Genomic DNA, 22805 nt, shown 5'->3' with positions numbered 1-22805 from the left:
CATTATGGGGCGGTCACTTTATGGTGGTAATATTGGCCTATATATAGTGTGTTTTCTTCAATAACGGTATAGAGGTAATATTTGGTCCTGATTATAGTGATTTTTTTATTTTATTTTTTTTAATGCAATTCATATAAATAGTTCTTGTGTTTACACCACTAGCGGCAGTCCTGGCATGTAGTGGCAGTCCCATAATGTAGCGGCAGTCCCATAATGTAGCGGCAGTCCCGGAATGTAGCGGCAGTCCCGGAATGTAGCGGCAGTCCCGGAATGTAGCGGCAGTCCCGGAATGTAGCGGCAGTCCCGACATGTAGCGGCAGTCCCGACATGTAGCGGCAGTCCCGACATGTAGCGGCAGTCCCGACATGTAGCGGCAGTCCCGACATGTAGCGGCAGTCCCGACATGTAGCGGCAGTCCCGACATGTAGCGGCAGTCCCGACATGTAGCGGCAGTCCCGACATGTAGCGGCAGTCCTGGCATGTAGGGGCAGTCCTGACATGTAGCGGCAGTCCTGACATGTAGCGGCAGTCCTGGCATGTAGGGGCAGTCCTGACATGTAGCGGCAGTCCTGGCATGTAGGGGCAGACCCATAATGTAGCTGCAGTCCTGACATGTAGCGGCAGTCCTGGCATGTAACCTTCTGAACTGAGTAAGGGCCGCTCTGAGAGGACACCGGGGAACATGATCAGGTAGTATATATCTTTATTGTTTACTATATTGTTTACTATATACAGCAAGGATTGCACACACATCACTAATGATATACTGTATATATACACATAGGGGGAGATTTATCAAACATGGTGTAAAGTGAAACTGGCTCCGTTGCCCCTAGCAACCAATCAGATTCCACCTTTCATTACTCACATTCTAAGTAGGTGGAATCTGATTGGTTGCTAGGGGCAACTGAGCCAATTCTTCTTTACACCAGTTTGATAAATCTCCTCCATAGCTTTTGCTGCATCATAAAAGAGCCATGTAGTAGGCTCTCTAAGCGAGCTCCATTCTACCAGATTGGCGCTCGCTTCTGCGGAATATCAGGCCGTGTAATACGGCCTTAAAAGTGGCCGTACACTTCCAATAACTGCTGGCTGAACAATCCTTCAGCTGACAATTATCTCTCCCATCCGGTCCCGTCCTCCCCATACACAGAAATTTGGCACATCTGAGTGCTCCTGTGTTCTCTATGAGAGGGGAAAGCCATAGCCATACAGATCTGATGCCGGCTTATCTCTCTGAGAACAAAGAGGTTGGGCGTTGATTTTCCATCAAGCTCGACCCCCTATGTCCACTTATATCATCTGTCAGAGGACTGTCCAGAGAGCCCCATACACCTTACACTGATGGCCGAACCCACCAGGAGCAACATGTACCACCAACAAAAGAGTCAAATGTATGGGGACCTTAAATTGTTGCTAAAATATTTCAGCATTTGGGGCCCCACCTTCAACTTTGCCCAGGGCCACATCTAGTCTAAAACCGGCCCTGAATATCGCCCTGAATACATGGTCAAACAAGGTTGGAAAAATAAGGCTTAGTTTACAGCATCAAGAGGAATCCAAATGTTTGAAATTGTGTAAAAACTTTCTTATATGGAAAAACAAAAGCAATATATTGATTCATTTTTGGAGTAGATTATTATCTAATGTGATAGAAAGGTTATGCTGCAGTACCAGCGCATACTGTTCACAGCATTGAGAGTTTTATGAAAAGCTACAACAGAGAATATTTCTTCTGCTGCGCATCAATGATGTGTCTACACAACTTTATTCTGTTGGGAATAGAATACTAAATATTAGACAAATATTCCTATTTAAGTAATACATCATAAGAGACACTACGACAATAAGCAGCAGGACAGTGAATAGATTTTTTCTTAGGATTAGTATGATACAATATATTGCTGTTTCTTACCATGTTGCTGCACAAGCTCCTAGGGCCAGATTCAATATTTTCTGATGAGAGTGATTGAAGAAAACTGCCGTTCACGTCAATGCCAGTTTTCACAGTGGGATCAGATGCTTCAGACAATATCAGGTCCTTTCCTCTGCTTCATTACTGAAGTCTACTAACAGACAGCATAGCTTATCTCCAACCTTTTCACAGCCTGCCTTCTACTCAAAAAATGTATGGAAGAGATAAAGCTTATAACACTGTCTCAAATTGTAAAAGTAAAAGAAGAAAAGAATAAAAAGCATTTATACCAATTGAAATAGGACACAACTTTTTGCAAGCTAAAGATTTAGATTACTAATGAAATTATCCCAAATTTTACCCCATTAATCAATAGTGTGCAAATATAATAAATGCTACAATATATCTTGTCGGAAATAAAGCCTCCTTTGCCCATGCCTGGATATTGTAACTGTTCAGAAACTCTGCACTCACTGAAGAATCATTTTACTCATAGCAGACCTGCAGACAGACTATGTGCAGAGAGATGGGAATACTTTGTGTTGTATCCATCAACTTAAAGTGACTCTGTACCCACAATCTGACCCCCCCAAACCACTTGTACCTTCGGATAGCTGCTTTTAATCCAAGATCTGTCCTGCGGTCTGTTCAGCACTGGATGCAGTTACTGTCCTAAAAAACAACTTTTAAACTTGAAGCCCTGTGCCAAAGGGGAGTATCTGTGTCCTAACTTTGCACCACCCCTCCATCCTTCCTCCCCACCCTCTTCAGCATTAGGAATGCCACTGAAACATTTTCTCCATGCTGAACATTGCACAGGTCCTTAACGATCCAGCCCATGTGCCAGGCTGCCACAGGTGGGGAATAGGAGACAATCTGCCTGGAGCATTTCTAACGATGAAGAGGGTGGGGAGGAGGGACGAAGGGGTGGTGCAAAGTTAGGGCACAGATACTCCCGTTGGGCACGGGGCTGCAAGTTTAAAAGTATTTTTTTAGAACAATAACTGCATCACCTGCCGAACGGACCGCAGGACAGATCTTGGATTAAAAGCAGCTATCCGAAGGTACAAGTGGTTTGGGAGGAGGGCTGATTGTGGGTACAGAGTCGCTTTTACTAGTAAATGTTGTTATGCTCTTGTTGCTGCATGTCCACATCTTTATGTCCATCATAATGGCACCATTATTTTAGTTCCCCAATGAATCGATGCATGCACAGGGGAATCATGTAAGAAATCTTGGCATCAAAATAGGTGACATTTGCTCACTCTTTTATTGGTGCGTTTACACAGGCAGATTTATCTGACAGATTTTTTAAGCCAAAGCCAGAAACAGACCTAAACTGGGAATGGGTCATAAAGGAAATACTGAGAATTCTTTCTCTTTTCAAATCCATTCCAGGTTTTGGCTTCCAAAATCTGTCAGATAAATCTGCCTGTGTAAACGAACCATACTGTATATGTTCCTAATGAGTTGTTTCGATCAATCTGCCTAATGCTACGTTTACACGGAGCGATAATTCGCCTGATCGTACGATTAACGATGTTGAAGTAACAATTTTTTTTTATAACGATCAGCGTTTAGATGGTACGATATATTGTACAGAAAATTCGTTTTGCGATCGTTTGGCGATCGCTTAAGCCTATCTCGCACATAGGTAAAATCAGTGAACGACTGTTTACATGGAACGATCGGCGAATTTTTTGCGAACGATGATTTAAGAACATGTTCAAAGATCAAAATGAACGATTTTTAGCTAATCGCTTGATCGTTCGCTGCGTTTACACAGAACAATTATCGCTCAATGTGATCGTTATCGCAAAAATTTGCCCGATAATCGTTCCGTGTAAACGTATCATAAGGATCCATTTACACAGAAAGATTATCTGACAGATTATCTGCCAAAGATTTGAAGCCAAAGCCAGGAACAGACTATAAACAGAGATCAGGTCATAAAGGAAAGTCTGAGATTTATCATCTCTTCAAATCCATTCCTGGCTTTGGCTTCAAATCTTTGGCAGATAATGTCAGATAATCTTTCTGTGTAAACGGACCCTAATGTCTCTCCATGTACACCACCTTCCCTAGTAGTCAGTATTCAACATCTTTATTCCTTTCTGTACTAGGGACAAACTTAAGTTTACAATCACGTAGATAGGTTGCCATGACAGCTGAGTTAAGGCACCCAGACGTGCCATGACTGTATGACTATTCAGTCGTACCTGAATGCATGGACAAATAGCTTGCCTTTCAGTTTGTTACTGACAAGCAATAAGGTAGGGGTGGGTGTGTGTATTGAAAATAAAACAAAAATGACATTTTTATGTAACTTTCTTTATCTATCTGACCAGTGGAACCGTTTTCTATAATTTTTCCTAAAATAGCAATAATGACTTTACTATGGATAATGTTAACGAAAAGTCAAAATCTATTCAAGTTCTGCATCGTATTCCAAATGGGGTCTGAATCGGTTTACTTTCTCTTAATAGGTGCAATAGATTAAATGGATACTCCAGCGGGAAAAAAAATCAAATCAACTGGTCGCGGGTGTCTTCTATCTTCACGTCAGCAGCATCCTGGTGAAGTCCCGGGCAGCACGTTGCCTCTGAGCTCTGTGTGCGCCGCGGCGGCTGGGACTTCCGGTACATGCTCCCAGCCGGAAGTCCCAGCCGCCGCAGCGCACACAGAGCTCAGAGGCGACGTGCTGCTCGGGACTTCCCCAGGATGCTGTGGATCTGTCGGGGGCGGAGGTAACACCGACACTCTTTTGATCGCAAGCAAACGCTGCTTGCGGTCACAAGCGTGATTGCCGCGCGCGGGAAGCCTATGGCTTCTCACGCTGTCAATCAGCACACTACATTTAACTGGAAGCGATTGTTGCGATCGCTTCCAGTTAAAAAGGAAGGTGCGGCACCCGGTGACCAAGTGGGCCCCCCGGGAGCACGAGGCCCCGGCTGGAGACCACATTGCTGCAGTCTCCAGCTCTGCGTCCCATGACAGGGGGGGCGGGGCCCACACTCCAGCTCGGGCCCCACCGGGGATTTCCCCGGCCCCTCGATGGCCCAGTCCGAGCCTGACGGACGATAATCGTACCGTGTAATAGAAGACAACGATCAGCTGATATGAGCGATGTCTGCTAATCGTCGCTGTCATTTGTCTTTCAACATTGTGGTCACAGCTATCCTGCACAAGGTTCCGGCCCTTGACCCTTTCCGTGGTTCCATCCATCAGTCCTGTTGTGGTCCTGCTTGCTTACCTGTCTCCAGCTGCACCTGTCCACCACCGCAAGCAAGCCAAGCCAGGGGTGGTGACCTGGGGTTTGCCTGCCACAGTTAATCCAACTCACCTTGCCACGGGTTCTGGTGAAGGCTCCGCTGCCTGGTGCAACTTACATCATCGTTGGCGGTGGTTCAGTGGATCCGCGACTACAATGGTCACACTCTTAAAAGCCCTTGTTTGTGATAGTTTATCAGAGAATATAAAAGATCGCTTAGTCTACTAAGTCTAGTCCATTAGTTTATGCAATCATTTAATCTATTCATTGCTATTACAGACTGTAAGTAAAAACAAGAAAGGAGGAAAGTAAAGTAATATTTAATACAAATCAGAGCATAAACTCTCAAAAAAAAATAAAAAAATAATGCAAATGTGAACACTACAACCTGTAAAGGAAAACATTCCTGTATCCGATAGATATCAGACACAGTCTGTCAGACAGGAAATGCTTCTGAGACACTTATCAGCCCATCCCAGAAAAAAACATGAGAACTGAGATTGTGTTATTCAACAGGAGGGAAAAATAAGAGTCTCTGTCTTGTAAAAAAAAAAAGCATGGAAACAATGTCACAATGACCAGTGTAAACTCTAAACAATGAATATAGACCTATGGATCTGTTCGAATTAAATAAATAAAATGGATGTTTGAAAAAGACATACAAATGTGGTATAAATCTAGCCTAAGGGCCCTATTACACCAACAGATGCTTTGTCTTAAAGGGCCAGTGCCCTAAATGTTGTTTGTAATTTTCCCTGACTCCTAATAAAGTCTGCCCCTTTCTGCTCTATATTGCCAGATCTTTAGTGTTATTAGCCTAACAGAGAAAGCTTTCCTTGTCTGAAGTCTCATTACCAGTTCTCCTTGGTGACATCCTTGACTCTTTTCCTGTCTGCCGCCTGGCCTGACCTGCCTGTCCTCAACCAGGTTAGTGCCTCACTTTTCTGTACCTCTCCACCTACTCAAGCAAGTTGCACCAGGGGTAGCAACCTGGAAGTCCATCCCATCTTGCGGTGGGCTCTGGTGAAGCCAGCAGCTTCTTAGACTCTGCTCCCTGGTTCTGCTTACCACCATCGCTTGTAGAGGTTTAGCGGATCCACTGTGATGCAGCCTATGGCTGCTTTTGCATTGGCTAAACTCTCCCATAAAATTCAATGGATTTTTTTCTGTTCATCTCAAAAATGCCAAAGGCAAAAAAAGCCAGTCACACCTAAAGTCAAAGACCCCAGAAGAAATGCCAAAGTAATCTTTGGCAGTTTTATTGGCTTTTTTTTCTTGGAGGCTAGAAAAACGCCACGAAAAAAACAAACAAACAACAAAAACTGTGTCTGGGGGCATCTTCAGCCACACAATAAAATTAGTTTTTTTTAGCCATTAAACAGTGCTTTTACACTTTTGTTTCAAATCTGTTGCCTGCATTTTTTCATTATTGATGTACACGAGAAAAAAAAAAATTGGCTTGAATCTGTTAAAAAATATGGGCACACTTGAGAATTGCAAATCCCTGCAGAATACTATAGGTCAGGGGTACTTAACAACTTTTAGTGAAGGTCCACTTACCGGGGTCTTTTGTCAGTTGAAGGTCCGAGCTGAACATCAGTAGGAAACGTGTTTTGTTACTTTTCACAAACGTTGTTGAACTATTTTCTCTCTCACCAGCCCTATAAAATTAGGTTCACAAGGGTTGACTGCTTTAATAGTAGATAGCTCCCCCTGTAGTATATAGCCCCCCTGTGCGCTCTCCCCCAGTAGTATATAGCCCCCCTGTGCAATCTCCTCCTGTAGTATATAGCCCCCCTGTGGCTCTCCCCCAGTAGTAAATAGCCCCCTGTACGCTCTCCCCCTGTAGTATATAGCCCCCTATGCGCTCTCCCCAATAGTATATAGTCCCCTCTGTGCACTCTCCTCCTGTAGTATAAAGCACCCCCGGTGCACTCTCCTCTTGTAGTATATAGCTCCCCTGTGCTCTCTCCCAGTATATAGCCCCCCCCTGTGCACTCTCCACCTGTATATAGCCCCACCTGTTCTTTCTCCCCCTGTGCTCTCTCCCCCTGTAGTATATAGCTCCCCTGTGCTCTCTCCCCCTGTATATAGCCCCCCTGTGCTGTCCTGTCTCCCAGTATATAGCCCCCTGTGCTCTCTCCCAGTATATAGCCCCCTGTGCTCTCTCCCAGTATATAGCCCCCTGTGCTCTCTCCCTCTGTATATAGCCCCACCTGTGCTTTCTCCCCCTGTATATAGCCCCCCTGTGCTCTCCACCCCTGTATATAGCCCCCCTGTGCTCTCTCCCCCTGTGCTCTCTTCCCCTGTATATAGGCCCCCTGTGCTCTTTCCCCCTGTATATAGCCCCCCTGTATATAGCCCCCCTGTGCTCTCTCCCCCTGTATATAGCTCCCCTGTGCTCTCTCCCCCTGTAGTATATAGCTCCCCTGTGCTCTCTCCCCCTGTAGTATATAGCTCCCCTGTGCTCTCTCTCCCTCTGTATATAGCCCCCCTGTGCTCTCTCCCCCTGTATATAGCCCCCCTGTGCTCTCCGCCCCTGTATATAGCTCCCCTGTGCTCTCCGCCCCTGTATATAGCTCCCCTGTGCTCTCTCCCAGTATATAGCCCCGCTGTGCTCTCTCCCAGTATATAGCCCCCCTGTACTCTCCCCCTGTATATAGCCCCCCTGTGCTCTCTCCCAGTAAATAGCCCCTCTGTGCTCTCTTCCCCTGTATATAGCCCCCCCTGTGCTCCCTCCTCTGTATATAGCCCCCCTGTGCGCTCCCCCCCCCCCCCCCATATAGCATTAAAAAAACAAACCACTTATACTCACCTAAGTACTAAGTCCTGGGCATCCTCTTCTCTTCCTCCTATGGCCGCACTGCAGCGGTCACTAGAGGCCGCTCTCCCCGCCGGCACAGGAACGTCACTAGAGCGCCGTTACCAGAGGGGGAGCGCAGCCTTTTGTCACCGCTGCGGCCACGAGAGTGACTGACAGGGAGGAAGCCACAAGCTTCCTCTCTGTCAGTGCTGCTGCCGCTCGGTATCTATGAGCGCTCGTTACGAGCGCTCATAGATACTGTGCAGGGAGCAGCGCCGCAGCCGGGGTCCGGACAGCTGGCCGCCGTGGTCTGGGTTCGGACCGCGGTCCGTCAGTTGAGGACCCCTGCTAAAAGGTTGTGTGTGGCTACTCAATTTACTCACAGGGAAAACACATTTTTACATGGTGTTCCTTCAAATGTATGGCTGCACCCCTTTTGGAAACAAAGGAACAATTAGCAGCAGATTCTGCAGGACAGCAGAAAAGCTTTAGGGTAGCAAGTTCACAGCAAAATCCACTGTGAGTCCGAATGCGGCCCGGGGGAATACTTTATCCGTCCACACTTCGGCCTGCTTCTGTGGCTCCTGACTCCCTGATGTTCCACTCAAACAATCAGTGCAGGGTAAGTTCTGTGGATATCCCGGGGCACATGGTAGAGTGTTAAGGCACTGAACTGAGACTCATTAATGTACCTACGGGTGGAATACAGGCTTTAAGACAAACAAAAAAACTATTATATGTTAACCAATGAAAAACATCTAACCAACAGGACTAAGTAGACTTGATAATGCTTGAGTAAAAATATAACATAAAGGGAATAACAAAGACATGGATGGATGGGGGAAAACAAAGCTAAGACTGGGCAATTAACCTACAGGGGTACAGTTTATAAAAAATAAAATAATTCAAATCATAAAAAATAAGAGAGGTGGAGTGGTATGTAACTAAAGTACTGTCTATGGTCTATGGGAAGTTATATGTGAGAGAAAAGATAATGTAAAATCCCTACAGGACAAAATATATGGAGAGAAAAATAATAAAACACTAATAGAGGTTTGCTCTAAAGCTGCTAAATATAGCAATAGCAGCAGAGAATCTATTACCGAAGCAATGAAGTCTCACTAATAACACTAAGGAATTAAAACTGATATAGAAATGTGATGTAATGGGGATAAGTGAGACAAAGCTGAATGTGGATGATGGCTATGACTCAATGGATAAAATATATAAAAATACAGTCTTTTCAGGAGCAACCATACAAATAAAAAAGAGTAATGAGTTTGCTTACATACTGTATAAAGATCCGGCCTTAAACACTTCAGGACCAGGCTGTTTTTGGCCTGAAGGACCAGAGCCCATTTTTTTACCTGTCTCATTTTATGAGGTTATTGCTCTGTGATGCTATAACTTACCCTGCGATTCTTAGACTATTTTCTCGTAACATACTGTACTTTAGGACAGTGGTAAATTTTGGCCAATATCCATACAATCTTGTGAAAATGCAAATATTTCATGAAGAAAATTACAAAATTAGCATTTTCCTCCTTTCAAATTTTTTGCAGTCAGTGTGTGTGTTTTTTTAATGTCATATTTGTATTGCCAATGGCCTTACGCATGCGGCAATACTAAATATGTGTACTTTTTTCCCTACATATATTATTGCATTGGTGTTTTGTATTTTACTAATACAGTATATATTTTTATTTGTGTGTGTGTGTTTTAGGAACAGGTGTACAGTACTTTGTAAAGGGTCTTTGCATCTACTGTAGAATGAATGATGGAACCCCCATGATATCATTTATGGGGTGCATTTGGGATTTAAAAAAATGCAATTCCCAAATTTTCGGGTGTTCCCTGCTTACATAATGTACTTATAGTAGAACTAACATGTTATTTTTATTGTATAGGTCAGTCTAAATACAGCAGTATTCATGTTTACATAGCTTTTCTAATGTTTTACTAGTTTTGTAATATGTAAAAAGGCCCTATTGTGACTCTTATGTCGCTTTTATTTTTTAACCTACGGGGCTATATAGGGCATAATTCTTTTGCTCCATGATCTCTATATTTGTGAAGGTTGGATGTATTGATCACTTTTTTTAACAATTAACTTTATTATTTTTAAATGTTTTATTAATAAAATGGGAAGGGGGTGATTTAGACTTTTATAGGCAAGAGGCTTTGGCACATTTTAAAAAACATTTTTTTTTTTTTACTATTTTTAAGTCCCCCTAGGGGACTTTTACATGCAACCATTAGATTGAATTCACTGATCATTGCTATGCCATAGCATAGGAGGGAAATTTTTTATCTGTGATCTGCCTGTGGCTGAAGATGACAGAAGACCATACTGCTCGAAGGAAGGTAAGCAACCTCCCACAGTCATGCAATGCGATCGGGACCCCCACAGGCACGCTGTGTGGGTGCCAATCAGTAAATGACAGGAGCTGCTCGTTTAAGGGGGTTAATGGCAGGCTGCTGCTGCGCAGTTGTGTTGACGTAATTGACGGTGAGGACTCAACTGCTAAAGGCAACCAGTCCTCACCTGCTATGAAGCAAGCTCCTGAACTAGCTTCATAGTTCAGTACCCGAGCATGTACGCCCATTTGTGTTAAGGCCCAGCTTGTAGGAGCGTACATGTACGTCCCTGGTCGTTAAAAAGGAAGCGTCCTGCTGTCATAACAACCATCGGGGATGTGCGATCGCTTCGTATAGCCCCCATGTGAACAGAGGGAGAATTTTCCCTCTTTTCTGCACTATAGATGCTGCAATCACAGCACCTACAGTGTTACCTGCTGCAACACTGGCTCTGTGTGGTTCTCAGCAGATGCCTGGCTATCACTGACAGCTAGGACCAACCGCGTATGGCGTGGGAGCAGCTCCTGCACCACATGTTATGCTAGGACATAATTGTACTTTTCTGAGCAGTAATGCACCACAAAAAGGAACGTAAAGTTACACTGTCACTAGAGACATGTCAAAAGTTTAAAATGGTCTGGGTCTGAGTGTTCAGATCCTAACCGATCACGAGAAGAAGCAGGGAAAGAACCACACTCCCCGCTCTGTGTCACTGGAAAGAGATGTCCTCATGAACCCCTGAAGTGACACAGTGCCAAGAGGACCATACTAAGCTTGGACTTCTCCCAGCTCATTCTCATTATCAGTCAGGGTCTGAACACTCAGACCAGGAGTGACCAAAACTTTAGACATGTCTCTCTGAAGTTTTTTTACAGGACCGTGACACTTTAAGGGGATTTTAACACATTTGCAACTTTCCTGCATTGTGCACAATGTAAGCTCTTTTAATTGCAGTTTCCCAATTTAAGCATCAATCCACACAGCGGGTTTTGTGGCAGTTTTTCCCTTAGTCTTCTTGAGCAAAAGCCAGAAGTGGATTCAGGATGAAGGAGCAATATGTAAGTCCTTCCGTTATATTTTTTGTTCCTTCTGTACAGCCAATTACTAAAGTGAACCTAATACACTGAGATGCCTAAAATATGACTTCTGCTGTATTTTGTTCTTATCCTCTTAAATAGATAGAATAGCGATTTATATAACCATCTTTTTTCAGTGCATACACTCCTTTTGCATTAGTGTAATTCTCCTGTTTTGTTAGCTTATGTTATAGGGAAGGAATGTGCATTCCAGACATTACTAAGTTCCTTCTCAACGTTCACTTCAAACTTTACTCAAACTAGGGCACAGTATCACTTCAGTCAGCTAAGGAATAACAAAGAAATATATTGTTGATACTATTTGTGATAATCCTGGGCAAGGACATTACTGAAGTTTAATAACAGCTTTATTACTGTATATTCAAAAGCAAAGTCTTCTGTGCCGGTGTGTTTACAGTCTGCCGGCTCTTAGCTCAATTATAAAGCTCACTCACTTGAAAGTAATCTGAAGATCGATCTGTGTTAGTTCTTGTCACTTGGAGTTTTAGACTGTATGTCTTATGGAGGAGGGGAATGTCTTGCTGAGTTGTGAACTTCTAAGAACCTGATGATATGGCTAATTTAGAAGCTGCATGTGGATGCTTTTCTCTGAAATACATTACTGAGCAAGCCACAACAAAGAGTCCTTGGGAACGACAGACGAAAATCTGAGAATTAAAAGGAACAAAGCCAAAAAAATAAATAAAAAATGTACTGAGCATAAAATGATCACTACAGCTCTTCTTGATAGTGAATAATACCTTTTTTAGAGGGTCAGTCCTGCATGTGATCTTTGACCGAACTATGGGTTCCCACTCGGGCATGGCACATTGAAGAGGAAGACACACAGTAGTAACTGGAAGGAACTTTACTCCAATAGTAGCACATTAAGAGATTGGCTGCCTTTACCGTAGTTATTTTTAATAGTCCAAAGTTTATTTCAAAAACATATTTAGCAAATGAAAGATTATAGGTTAGGTGATGGAGTAGACAGTAAAACTATATACAGCAAGGCGCACAGGACAAGATCATCTCATGCCAAAACACATAAGAAGATACATTTACACAATTCTGTACAGTTTAGATCAGGTGATGTTAATCAAAAGGAGAGTTAAGAATCCATTGTGCAATGGTCCACATTATTAAAAAGACTGCATTGCTGTTGTCCTGCTTCCTTATGTGATAATTACCAAGATGTAGCAATTATACACACTTCACAGACTGAGATCTCGGCCAAAACCTGTGATGATCCGCAGACGCCGGGGACTTAGATGGGCTTCTAGATGCAGCTTTTTGGGATGACCTACTCAGGGATCAGCATTTTCTACAGTTACTGCGGGAAGTGCGGCTAAGGGTGGTATTACACAGGCCGATGGGGGCCCAATAATACCTGTAAACGAGTGCCGATCTGCTAGATCAGCGCTCGTTTACTGGGCCTATTACACAGCCTGATAACCGTTTAACAAGAGCTGCAAGGACATTGTTACCGATGTCCTTGCAACCCTTGCTTAAACTATATACTTTACCTATCCAGGATCCAGGGCAGCTCCTGCGGTCCGCTTCTCTCCGGGTCCCGCATGCTCTAGCTTCAGAGCGACCTGTCAGCTGACAGGCCGTTCAGCCAATCACAGGCTGAGACCGCCAAAGCCTGTGATTAGCCGAGCGGCCTGTCAGCTGACAGGCCGCTCTGAAGCTAGAGCGCGCTGGACCCTGGGAGATCGCAGGAGCAGCCCTGGAGCGTGGATAGGTAATGTATATCATCAGTTGCCGACCGCGCACCGCTATTACACGTAGCGGTGCGCGGTCGGCGCCTGACAAATATAGGTCCTGACTAGAGATGAGCGAACCTCGATCCGATCCCGAACTTTCGGCATTTGATTAGCGGTGGCTGCTGAAGTTGGATAAAGCCCTAAGGCTATGTGGAAAACATGGATATAGTCATTGGCTGTATCCATGTTTTCCAGACAACCTTGGAGCCAGGGTGGATTTGATTTAAATCTAACTGATTTAAATCTCGATTTAAATCACTAGTCAGTAAGGCTTGATTTAAATCAGTGATGTAAATCAGTTTCTACCTAAACTAGTTCTTGCTATTTTAACATGCAAGTAGATGAAGATTTTTAGAATCACTTTTTATATTACTTTTTTCTCCCCAGTTTAATGGGTTAATCATTCATATTTGGACATTACTGTTCTGTTGTACTGAGGAAGGAGAAGAATAATCCTGACCTTAATAACAATTTAAATAGATTTATTCAACTGAAACAATAACAACATTACAGCATAAGTTATTTGCTTAAACAAACATCCATGTTTGTTAACTAATTTGGCTAAACAAAATATATATATATTTTAAGAACACATGAAAAACTTAAATACTACTGTCCCTGCTGTCCTCTGTAGCTAACTTGTCTTCATCATCATCATCATCATCATCTCCTCCTCACACTTATGGCCCTATTCCACGGGTCGTTTTAGAGGAGCAAACGAGCGCGATTAGCGCTCGTTTGCTCCTCGTTCCCCGCTCGCTGCCGCCGCTATTCATCGCGGCTGCAGCGAGCGGGTGAGTGCGGGAGGGGCGGCAGGGAGCTGCGGGGGGGCTGCCCGGGGGATCGCTGATCGTCCGGGCAGCCCATAGAATATAGCAGCGTCTGCTGCCGATGCTCCTATTCAACGGAGCGACGGCAGCAGATCGCTGCTATATCAGTCGCTTGTTTTTCAACATGTTGAAAAACAAGCGACTGCAACGATCAGCCGACATGAACGATGTCGGCTGATCGTTGCACTCTATTCCACGGAACGATTATCGTCCGTAGCGGTCGATATCGTCCGAAAACGAACGATAATCGTTCCGTGGAATAGGGCCATTAGACTCACATTCTTCTTGTGTTGTGCAGATCTATTCCACTCCAAACAATCAGAAACATATTGTCTAACTTCTTGGACTTGGCACTGAATGGGGTTGATTCTGTATTCATAGGTTTGTAGAACAATAGGATTAGGGTGCGTTCACACCTACAGGATCTGCAGCAGATCTGTAGCAGATTTGATGCTGTGTTCAGTTATTTAAATGAAATCTGCTGCAGAAAATCAGCTGCAGATCCTGTAGGTGTGAACGCACCATTAAGGTCTTTTTTTCTCAACTCTGTTCATGTTTTAACATTTTTTCTGTGAAGAAGAGTCTAGGACCTCTGCGGAGTCAAATTCAGTTTTGAGAACTGCGTAAATAAAGCGAGCGTCTGTGATAATATAGGAGAAAAACTGCCCACTAATCCTGTCAAAAAGACAGCCATACAAACTGATAGCCTTACACAAGAATGTTTTCAAGAAACAGCTTGCAGGAGTACGGTATTTGATACAATAGAACAAAGCAAACTAAATATTTGCAATTTTTTTAATATATTTTTTTCTGATATATAATTTTAAGAAATCAACAATCCAGGTATTTTTTTTTCCTTTCTGTTTACGCCATTCACCGTGCGGGAACAATAATGTTATATTTTAATAGATTAGACAATTCTGCACGCTACGTTATGTGATACGTTTATTTATTTTTTTTACATATTTTAATTTTTATAATACTTTAAAAAACTTTTTTTTACATTACACTTTTTAAACACTTTTATTCACTAAAACATACAGTGAGTAGTGAATACAGCATCGCATAGATCCGTTTTATTAGCTATCTGTGCATAGAGCCTGCCTAAGAGCAGACTTTATACACAGAACGCTGATCGGACAGGACAGAGGTAAGTGACTTACCCCTGCCCATCAGTACAAGCGATCGGGACCCCCACAGCAAGTTTGCAGACACTGCAGCAGGGATTTTGTCCCACTCCTCCATATAGATCTTCTCCAGATCTTTTAGGTTTCAGGGCTGTCGCTGGGAAACACTGAGTTTCAAATGCCTCTATGATTTTTTGTTAGGTTCAGGTCTGGAGATTGGCTAGGCCACTCCAGGACTTTGAAATGCTTCTTAAGGAGCCACTCCTTAGTTGCCCTGGCTGTGTGCTTCGGGTCATTGTCATGTTGGAAGACCCAACCACAACCCATCTTCAATGCTTTTAGGAGGGTTAGTTTTCTGCTCTTCTAATATTCCTTGGAAGGGGTCAGCAGGCTGGGGTGGATTGGTGCACTTAGGTCAGTAGAACTGTCCCCAATGCACCAAAATGCCTCATTAGCATATGCAATAGCCAACAAATATAGTATAAAAGGTGCTGAGGATGAAGGAAATATCAGCAGGCTAGATGCTACTAACCTGCTTATAGTTTCCCCTGAATCAAGTGTTTTCAAGATCTTTTTGAAAAGGTTTTATTTAATGATAGCATTCAGAGGTTCAAAAACTGTCCTAACCTAACCTTGCTTGTTCGCACACGTTTAAGGGGTTGTCCATCGAAAAAAAATTTCTTTCAAACCAACTGGTGTCAGAAAGTAAATAGATTTGTAATTTACTTCTATTTAAAAATCTCAAGTCTTCCTATACTTATTAGCTACTATTTGTCCTGCAGGAAATGGTGTTTATTTACATTCAGACACAGTGCTCTCTGCTGACATTTCTGGCCGAGTCAGGAACTGTCCAGAGCAGGAGAGGTTTTCTATGGGGATTTGCTACTGCTCTGGCCAGTTCCTGACTCGGCCAGAGATGTCAGCAGAAAGCAATGTTTCTCAATGTAAATAAACTACATTTCCTGCAGGACATATAGTAGCTTATAAGTATGGGAAGACTTGAGATTTTTTGATAGAAGTAAATTACAAATCTATATAACTTTCTGACGGCAGTTCATTTGAAAGAAAAAGTTTTTCGCTTGACAACCCCTTTAATCTGGGACTGCACAACAATTTACAGTCACGTTACCAGGAACCCCCATGTCGCACAGTTTGTCCACATGACTTCATTACTTATACAAGTAATGGAAACATCACAAAGAATCCATCCAGGTTCCTGGTCATGTGACTGGGAATCGGTGTGTAGCCCTAGTCTTAAAGCGTAACTATAAAATATTTTGACCTTTCAGTTTTACTTAGCTTATGGCATAAGAATTTTTGCAATATACATTAATAACCTAAAATGAACAGTTTTTTTTAAATACATAAAGCCAAAAGTCCCCTCTGAGCTCTCTTTGGCTCTGACTTATTTCTGCATCCCTGCTGAACAAGCCCCCTCCCTGCAGATCCATACTTAGTGTACAGACTCTGACAGCAGCATCAGATAACAGCCCTGACACAGAGAGAAACAGAAACAAAACCTCCTCCCCTCCCCTCCTAGCAGCACGTTCTCCCCCCTCCCCTCACAGAGGTGACTAAGCAGATCTGAGGGTGTTGTGTGTGAGGAGCAGCACAGGGGAAGAGCTGGATGGAGGCACAAGTGTATCCAGTGCTACCATCACTCCAATGTACTGCATGAGGGAGAGTGGGTGAGTCACTGAGGGAAGGACTACAAGTCCCAGCACAACACAGCTGTAGTCCTTCCATAGTACATATAACATTCACCATCAGATGTCTGCAGCAGGTGCCGCCACCTCCATGGCTGACATTATCCTACAGTGTTATGAGAGCAGATGACTGTATCTAATCCCACTGTATCTAATCTGCTGGGGCTCTGTATCTAATCTTACATTGTGATACTGTATGCTGGGGCTGTATCTAATTCTGCTATGTGTGATACATCTGCTAAAGTGCTGGTCAGTGAATGGAGGGAGCCAGCCAGGAAGATGATGACAGGCCACGCCCACTTTCTCTCAGCCAGGAGAAAAATTCATTTATTCTTCTGAGCCAAACAACTGGAGATATCTCAGCAAGCGTACACGCTATCAACGCAGTTTAGGCCTCTTTTTAAAGGGTAACACATGGGCTTTTTATTTGAGGAATTTCATTTTTGGGCTACTAAAATTATAGTTACGCTTTAAATGTTTTAAATCAAATGATATCAGAAAGATATACAGATTTGTAGATTACTTCGATTTAACTCCTTCCCGCGGCAGGACATACCGACACGTTCTGCTGTGGGTGAGGACATTCAGAGAGGCCCTGGGCTGCTCTCTGCCTTAGGAATGACAAACATTACAGCTGCATTTAAAAGGAGAAGTTTGGAAGTTTTAATATGTCATTACTTATGGAAAGTTAGACACATTCCTAATGTACATTAATTATAGGAAATACACATATAGGACTATTTCCCTTAATTTAGTAAGTCATGGAGTGTTCAAATTCTCTCAAAAACCGTGACGTCACGAATCAGGTGTAATTCCAATGGAGTGTCCAGCAGGGGGAGCAGTATATGTAGAAGTCTATGGACTGTATCGAAGCATGTAATGTAAAAACTACACTTTATTAATGCACTATGTTTATGGATGGTCTATGTTTATGGAATAATTTGGGGAGCAAGGGTGCTTGCTCCCCAAATGGAGGGCACCGAGCAGGGAGGGAGAGAGGTGCCGGTGCATCTACCTTCTCCCTACCTTCCTGCTTGGTGCAGTGGGACAGATAGACACTACTACTCCTCCTATCATCTGCTCATAGTATGAGCAGATGATGGAAGGAGTACTAGTGTCTATCTGTCCCACTGCACCAAGAAGGGAGGAGGTAATTAGATGCACAGGCACCTCTCTCCCTCCCTGCTTGGTACCCTCCATTTGGGAAGCAAGTGTCCTTGCTCCCCAAATTATTCCATAAACATAGTCCATCCATAAAGTGTAGTTTTTACATTACATTACATACTCCATATACTTCAATACAGTCCATAGACTTCTACATATACTGCACCCCCTGCTGGACAGTCCATTGGAATTACACCTGATTCGTGACATCATTGTTATTGAGAGATTTTAAATGCTCCATGATCTACTAAATTAAGAGAAAGAGCAGTATATGTGCATTTCCCATAATTAATGTACATTAGGAACTTGATTAACTTTCCATGAGTAATAACATATTAAAATATACTTGTGGCTGGAGTTGTTCTTTAAATGCCTCTGATCGCCCATCTCCCTGGTGTCTAGTGGGGGGATCCCCCCTCACTATGCGACTGCGGAGGAGGGATCCCTTACCCTTACCCGGTCGGGCCTCAGCAACGGAATAAAGATTGTGTTCACCGAATTTCACCGCACATATAATTTTCTTCTGGTTTTGCTGCATATTTTATGCAAAGATTAAGTCTGGGATTGCAAAATACAATTAGTAGCACAAAAAATAAGGGCTCATGTAGGTCTGTAGGTAAGAGAATGCAAGCACTATGGCCTTTTAAACACGAGGAGGAAAAAATGAAAACACGAAAATGAAAATTGGCCCGGAAGGAAGTGGTATGTTTTTTTCCAGCCTGACATAATGCTCTCTGCTGCCACCTCTGTCCCTGACAGAAACCGCCTAGAGTAGTAGAGGATTCTTATGGGGATTTGCTCTTTCCCTGAACAGAGAGCACAAAAAACTCAACTTCATGCAGACCATACAGCAACTGGTAAGTACTGGAAGGCCTGAGAATTTTAAATAGAAGTAATTTACAAATCTGTATAATTTCCTGAAACTATTTGATTTGACTTTTTTTTTCCTTCTGGAGTATAAATGGTAATACACAGGCCACTACCAGTACAGGGGTTCAGCTTCTGTGTTTTTTAACACTGTAAGGGTGCCCTCACACATCTTTTTTTGTTTGGCATTTTAATGACAAAAAAAAAAGTCACAAAAAACGCCAATGAAATTTTTTTCATGCATTTGCATTTTTTCTGGCATTTTTTCTTGCGTTTCTGACTTTAAGTGTGAATGATCACTTTTTGTGGTTGCAGTGCTTTTGTGTGCTGGCGTTTTTGGGACAACCAGAACAATCCCATTGAAGTGTTTGAGAGCAAAAAAGCCACCGTTTAAAAAAAAAAAAAAAGCATAACCCTCAGCATGCTGCATTTTGACAAAAATTGTTCTGTATTGTACTGCTGTACTTCCTGGTTGAGCAGTTGTACACAGTACTGCAGGTTCCAGAATGCAATGCTTTCCCTCAGCTGTTCACTACAGTCCTCCACTCTGCCCATTCCCTGCCCAAAGCTGTTGCCGAACATCTAGGCAGTGTTCACTTCACACATGGCATTTTCATTATGTTACTGAATTAATTGCAGTACTTTATCATTTTATTGTGGTCCCACCCACACAGCACAATGTCATTACCTGTAACGTCAAAATTGGAATAAAGTAAATAACTTTTTTAATGTTTTTTTTCTTCTCAACATACATATTATGATCTTTTATCTTTGAAGTTGAGCCCCACAATAAGGACTTTATGCCTCATTGGCAGTGCCGGCTCTGATCCTCTGTGACGTTTAGCATCATTTAATTGTGTTACTGCATCTTTTTGTGCAGATTGCTTCAGTACTGCAATGACACTTCAACATGTGTGAACACAGCTCTAATTTCACTGCAGACTTTTGCACAATCAGTGAAGTTGCAGCACCTTCTTCTGGCCGGACAGAGATGGGGAATCACTCAGGGGATTGGGGGATCCAGCCAAGCCTCCTGTGACATCACACCCTGAACCCCTGTCTGCATCATCAGCCTGTGCTCAGCAAACACACACACAATGTGAGACAGAGGTATGGAAGATTTGTCTCCTAAGGGTAGCTTCATATGTACCGACTTGCATCGTTAATAACGCTGCGAGTCGGCTAGGTCCTGGCAGATCACTTTCACTACATACACACAGTGGTCTGAACGACCGCTGCGTGTATGTAATTCTGCCAGCCGCTTAACCCCTTCAGTTGCCACCCGGCTCCCGCTCTGTATACATTACCTGTCCTCACTGCATGGGTTCCCAGCGTACTGCTCTCCCGCCCGGCCAATTAGTGGCTGCGGCAGTGCAACACACTTTTTACATTAGTAAAAGGCCCCCTCCCCTAATAAAAGTCAGAATCACTCCCCTTTTTCCATGTTTTTAATAACAGTAAATAAATAAACGTGTTTGATATCGACGCGTGCGTAATCGCCCAAACTATTAGTTAATCAAATTCCGGATCTCATATGGTAAACGGCGTAAGCGCAAAAAGCAATCAAAAAGTCGTATATGCGCAATCAAGGTACCGATAGAAAGAACACATCATGGCGCAAAAAATGACACCTCACACAGCCCCATAGACCAAAGGATAAAAGCGTTTTAAGTATGGGAACGGAGCGATTTTAAGGAATGTATATTTGTTAACAATGGTTTGAATTTCTTACAAGCCATCAGATAAAAGAAAAGTTATACATGTTACATATCGTTGTAATTGTAACGACTTGAGAAACATATATATCAAGTCAGTTTTACCCCAGGGCAAATGGCATACAAATAAATACCCCCAAAATAAAAGAAATGCTTTTTTTGTTCAATTTTACCACACTTTTGAATTTTTTCCTGGTTTTGCAGGGTACTTCATGCAAAAATTCAGCCTGTCATTGCAAAGTAAAATTAGTGGCGCAAAAAATAAGGGCTCATGTGGGTTTTTAGGTGGAAAAATGCAAGTGCTATGGCCTTTTAAACACAAGGAGGAAAAAACTAAAACGCAAAAACGAAAAGTGGCTCCGTCCTTAAGGGGTTAATGTACTATTAATAGAAAAACAGTTTTCCCCTTTAAGCTTCCCAGCCGCATCCAAACAACATGCTGTGGATCACACCAACATTGGTAGTCCCACAATCCATGAGGGGTGATACACACAAAGCCCAATGGGCAAATAGGGAGAGGCTCTACATCACTGTGTAACTTGTGCTATCTCTGAAGATATCACACCAGAGGCCGGGTCTCAGTTTTTTTTCTGTTTCGTTTCTGTGCAGTAATCTTCATATAGTCAAGGTCACCACTGTGCAGCAGCCACCAAATAGTATTGCCCCTTTCCATATATGGTATAGCCCCCCCATTTATGTAGAATCCTCCATATGATATAGCCCCCCGTGCATTATTCCTTAAACGTTATAGATCCTGGGTGAGCACATGTCCTATACTGTATAGGCCCCTGCTGTGCAGCTGCTGCATATACTATAGTCCCCCTCCCACCCTCTGAGCAGTAGCTTCTATGTATAGTTTAGACCAGGGCCGGCGTCAGCACCCGGCTAACTAGGGCAAATGCCGGGGCCCACAGCTCCTCTAGGGGCCCACTCCCGTTTGTTACTACATTTTTTTGTTAGTAAAAAAGAAAAAAAAGTGTAGTAACAAAGGGGACTGGGCCCCTAGAGGCCGCATGTGACAGTTAGGGGCCACGCCGATACATACTGGGGCCCCCGGGCACCTGTCTTCCTTCACAAATCTTCCCTACAGCCGAGTAGGAAAGGACCTTTGAGTGTGTAGGACCTTTGATGATGTCACGGGTCATGTGATCGGACACCTGACCTGATAGAGGGCAGCACGGTAGGCTCTGCAAACTAAGTGTTCTGTATGTGCTGGTTTCTAGTTGTTTTGTGTATAGAGGTCCTGCTGTAATATATATATCTATTACAGCAGGATATATATGTTACAGCAGGACCTCTATACACAAAACAACTAGATATCTGTATCTATCTATCTCCTATCTATCTCCTATCTATATCTCTCTCCTATCTATATCTCTCTCTGTCTCTATCATATAAACATGGTGAGACCCCTAGTTCTCCTATATACAGGTCCTGCAGTGATGTTCAGTGTGTATGTGTGTATATATATATATATATATATATATATATATACTGTATATCACTGCAGGACCTGTATATAGGAGAACTAGGGGTCTCACCATGTTTTTTATATATATATATATATATATATATATATATATATATATATATATATATAATCATGCTGGTGCTGCTAGTTCTTCTGTATACAGCTCCTGCTCTGTGTGTGTGCGCTTGTATATATACACATACACACACACACACACACACACACACACACACAGCAGGAGCTGCATGCAGGAGAGATCAGGAGATACAGGAGGAGAAAGATATGCAGCAGCCGCATGTTTCTTTTGCTGCAAATCTTTCCTCACCTGTCTCTCCATGATTTGCTCCTCAAAGGGGCCCGCCGAGGCTCTGTCGCCCGAGGGCCCACAAAAAGCTGGAGCCGGCCCTGGTTTAGACCTCTGAGCAGTCTCAGCTTGTGTTACAACAGTATACTCACCTCTCACATCTATCTCCGAGCGCTGCTGCTATTCAGAAAGCTTCCAATGCAGCTTGATACACAGCAACTGCTCTGGTGGGCATATCCCTCTGCCCCAGGCCCGCCCTGCCCATGGTATAGGCTCAGGTGCACTTGTCTAATGGACAGGACACCTCATTATTGCATTTAGTGTGAGCAGTAAAGGGAGGTGTACTGAGCATAACCTTACTGGCACAGGGCAAAGGTGTCCCAAACATTAAGGACTGTGAGACTGTGGGGGTGGATGAAATTTACAGGC

The 22805-nt window shown here is 43.3% G+C and overlaps 1 protein-coding gene across 1 annotated transcript in view; it reads left to right on the top strand.

The window, feature by feature from the left end:
• DIAPH3 (diaphanous related formin 3) overlaps positions 1–22805 on the top strand; it is a 582937-nt gene that overhangs the window by 16201 nt on the left and 543931 nt on the right. The gene's annotated exons all lie outside the window — the stretch shown is intronic.

This window comes from Dendropsophus ebraccatus, chromosome 5 (genome assembly GCF_027789765.1).
Source record: "Dendropsophus ebraccatus isolate aDenEbr1 chromosome 5, aDenEbr1.pat, whole genome shotgun sequence".
NCBI lineage: Eukaryota > Metazoa > Chordata > Amphibia > Anura > Hylidae > Dendropsophus > Dendropsophus ebraccatus.
Note: the sequence above shows the minus strand (reverse complement) of the source record. Positions and strands in the feature narration are given on the sequence as shown.